The sequence below is a fragment of the Poromitra crassiceps genome, assembly GCF_964638095.1.
Source record: "Poromitra crassiceps genome assembly, chromosome: 17".
Lineage (NCBI taxonomy): Eukaryota > Metazoa > Chordata > Actinopteri > Beryciformes > Melamphaidae > Poromitra > Poromitra crassiceps.
In genome coordinates, this window is record NC_139635.1 from 12051445 (window position 1) to 12055803 (window position 4359).

Sequence of the window (4359 nt, forward strand, 5' to 3'; positions counted from 1 at the left end):
GTAGATTATTTGATAGTCAGTGTTACCTACAGTAGATGATTTGATAGTCAGTGTGTTACCTACAGTAGATGATTTGCTAGTCAGTGTGTTAGTAGATTATTTGATAGTCAGTGTTACCTACAGTAGATGATTTGATAGTCAGTGTGTTACCTACAATAGATGATTTGACAGTCAGTGTGTTACCTACAGTAGATGATTTGACAGTCAGTGTGTTACCTACAGTAGATGATTTGACAGTCAGTGTGTTACCTACAGTAGATGATTTGACAGTCAGTGTGTTACCTACAGTAGATGATTTGACAGTCAGTGTGTTACCTACAGTAGATGATCTGACAGTCAGTGTGTTACCTACAGTAGATGATCTGATAGTCAGTGTTACCTACAGTAGATGATCTGATAGTCAGTGTTACCTACAGTAGATGATCTGATAGTCAGTGTTACCTACAGTAGATGATCTGACAGTCAGTGTGTTACCTACAGTAGATGATTTGATAATCAGTGTGTTACCTATAGTAGATGATTTGATAGTCAGTGTTACCTACAGTAGATGATCTGACAGTCAGTGTGTTACCTACAGTAGATGATTTGATAGTCAGTGTGTTACCTACAGTAGATGATTTGATAGTCAGTGTGTTACCTACAGTAGATGATTTGATAGTCAGTGTGTTACCTACAGTAGATGATCAGTCAGTGTGTTACCTACAGTAGATGATCTGACAGTCAGTGTGTTACCTACAGTAGATGATCTGACAGTCAGTGTGTTACCTACAGTAGATTATTTGATAGTCAGTGTGTTACCTACAGTAGATGATCAGTCAGTGTGTTACCTACAGTAGATGATCTGACAGTCAGTGTGTTACCTACAGTAGATGATTTGACAGTCAGTGTGTTACCTACAGTAGATGATTTGATAGTCAGTGTGTTACCTACAGTAGATGATCAGTCAGTGTGTTACCTACAGTAGATGATCTGATAGTCAGTGTGTTACCTACAGTAGATGATCAGTCAGTGTGTTACCTACAGTAGATGATCTGATAGTCAGTGTGTTACCTACAGTAGATGATCTGATAGTCAGTGTGTTACCTACAGTAGATGATCAGTCAGTGTGTTACCTACAGTAGATGATTTGATAGTCAGTGTGTTACCTACAGTAGATGATTTGACAGTCAGTGTGTTACCTACAGTAGATGATTTGATAGTCAGTGTGTTACCTACAGTAGATGATTTGACAGTCAGTGTGTTACCTACAGTAGATGATCTGACAGTCAGTGTGTTACCTACAGTAGATGATCTGACAGTCAGTGTGTTACCTACAGTAGATGATTTGACAGTCAGTGTGTTACCTACAGTAGATGATCAGTCAGTGTGTTACCTACAGTAGATGATCAGTCAGTGTGTTACCTACAGTAGATGATTTGATAGTCAGTGTGTTACCTACAGTAGATGATCAGTCAGTGTGTTACCTACAGTAGATGATCAGTCAGTGTGTTACCTACAGTAGATGATCTGACAGTCAGTGTGTTACCTACAGTAGATGATTTGATAGTCAGTGTGTTACCTACAGTAGATGATCAGTCAGTGTGTTACCTACAGTAGATGATCTGACAGTCAGTGTGTTACCTACAGTAGATGATTTGATAGTCAGTGTGTTACCTACAGTAGATGATCTGACAGTCAGTGTGTTACCTACAGTAGATGATTTGATAGTCAGTGTGTTACCTACAGTAGATGATCAGTCAGTGTGTTACCTACAGTAGATGATCTGACAGTCAGTGTGTTACCTACAGTAGATGATTTGATAGTCAGTGTTTTACCTACAGTAGATGATCTGACAGTCAGTGTGTTACCTACAGTAGATGATTTGATAGTCAGTGTGTTACCTACAGTAGATGATCAGTCAGTGTGTTACCTACAGTAGATGATCTGACAGTCAGTGTGTTACCTACAGTAGATGATTTGATAGTCAGTGTGTTACCTACAGTAGATGATCAGTCAGTGTTACCTACAGTAGATGATCTGATAGTCAGTGTGTTACCTACAGTAGATGATCAGTCAGTGTGTTACCTACAGTAGATGATCTGACAGTCAGTGTGTTACCTACAGTAGATGATCTGACAGTCAGTGTGTTACCTACAGTAGATGATCTGACAGTCAGTGTGTTACCTACAGTAGATGATCAGTCAGTGTGTTACCTACAGTAGATGATCTGATAGTCAGTGTGTTACCTACAGTAGATGATCAGTCAGTGTGTTACCTACAGTAGATGATCAGTCAGTGTGTTACCTACAGTAGATGATTTGATAGTCAGTGTGTTACCTACAGTAGATGATTTGATAGTCAGTGTGTTACCTACAGTAGATGATCAGTCAGTGTGTTACCTACAGTAGATGATCTGACAGTCAGTGTGTTACCTACAGTAGATGATCTGACAGTCAGTGTGTTACCTACAGTAGATGATTTGACAGTCAGTGTGTTACCTACAGTAGATGATTTGACAGTCAGTGTGTTAGTATATGATTTGACAGTCAGTGTGTTACCTACAGTAGATGATCTGACAGTCAGTGGGTTACCTACAGTAGATGATCTGACAGTCAGTGTTACCTACAGTAGATTATTTGATAGTCAGTGTGTTACCTACAGTAGATGATCAGTCAGTGTGTTACCTACAGTAGATGATTTGATAGTCAGTGTGTTACCTACAGTAGATGATTTGATAGTCAGTGTGTTACCTACAGTAGATGATTTGATAGTCAGTGTGTTACCTACAGTAGATGATCAGTCAGTGTGTTACCTACAGTAGATGATCTGACAGTCAGTGTGTTACCTACAGTAGATGAGCTGACAGTCAGTGTGTTACCTACAGTAGATGATCTGACAGTCAGTGTGTTACCTACAGTAGATGATCTGACAGTCAGTGTGTTACCTATAGTAGACGACAGTCAGCACGCTCACAGTATTTGAAGAAGCAGAGAGCAGCCGCAGCACACAAGCAAAGTAATGTACTGCTAATGAATAACACAAAGCTCGGATGAGACACCTTGCGATTCACAAAAGGCCTCCGGCTCTTCGAGGACGACGGGCGCAGAGGGAGAAACAGGAAGCTGTGTCACACCAAATTGCGTCAGCATGCACACATCAGAACCCACCCCCTCATCCCTCTCACACCATCAGAACCCACCCCCTCATCCCTCTCACACCATCTCTCTCTCCATCTTCTCATCTCGATTCTTTTCTTGGGAAACAGGTGAGAGAAGAAAACCTCTAGAATCGATCAGCCTTCGGCGTGCGATGGAACCTGATTAGCAGGTGAGCTGGAATGGAGTTGGGATGGGATGGATCTGCACGCTCCTGAAGGGGCACAGGCAGCGCAGCAGACAGGTCCCCATGTGAGAGTCGTTTCCAATGCAATCACTCCGCTAAATCAATGGCAACAATTAAAAGAGTTCCACGCAGTCGCAGCGATGACACAAAATCAGTCAGCGCTGTTACTAATGATAATGTGTACAGATAAGTGCTCAGGTGTGACCAAGAGATAGTTTCCCTCTGCAGTAAAGCGTGTATAATGTAATGATGCCGCTGGAGCGGAAAACAAGCAGTATCATATTACTGTATAAAACAAGGCATCTCTATCTGTGAGGGAGGGAGTGAGTGAGTGAGTGAGTCAGTGAGTCAGTGAGTGAGTGAGTGAGTGAGTCCTTTGCATATGTGGGCAACCATTTGTCCGATCTACTACATACTTGGTGGGTGCGTTGGATTTTGACACGCGACTAGGGATGCACATTTTCCGCAAATTCCAAACTTGATCATTGCTAACGTTAACAATCAATCAATCGATTAATTGTAATTAAAAATACAAAATTTTCCAAACCATACCAAATGCGTTTTCTCCTCAATAAAACGTTTATTTATGCAGTAGCAACCTATTGTATATTTCTCACAGCATTGCATAGCATAGCCTACGCTATGAAACACATAAAAACGTGGAGGCATAACTTTTTAAACATGTCAACATTTGCCCAGAATCCCCGTCACGGGCGCAGGGGCTCACTTACCCACGCAGATTGTGACGCGAGGTTACTCCAGGCGAGCCAATTTATCCGAATGAACACTGTTCTACTTGAACAGCATCTTATGACTTGTCTGAAAAGGGCTATAGTGATGTAGCCGAGTGTCCAGGTCTGCCTATTACTTACACTTTGTTAAAACAAGAGTCAGGCTGTAACGTTATAACACGTTTCCACATTCATTCTCAGTTAGCTCCTAGCGTTAGCACCATATGTTAGCACACACACCAGCTCTGGTCAACAACAAAATCCCTCACTTCCTCACTATGGCACGTCTCGAGGGGACAAACACACA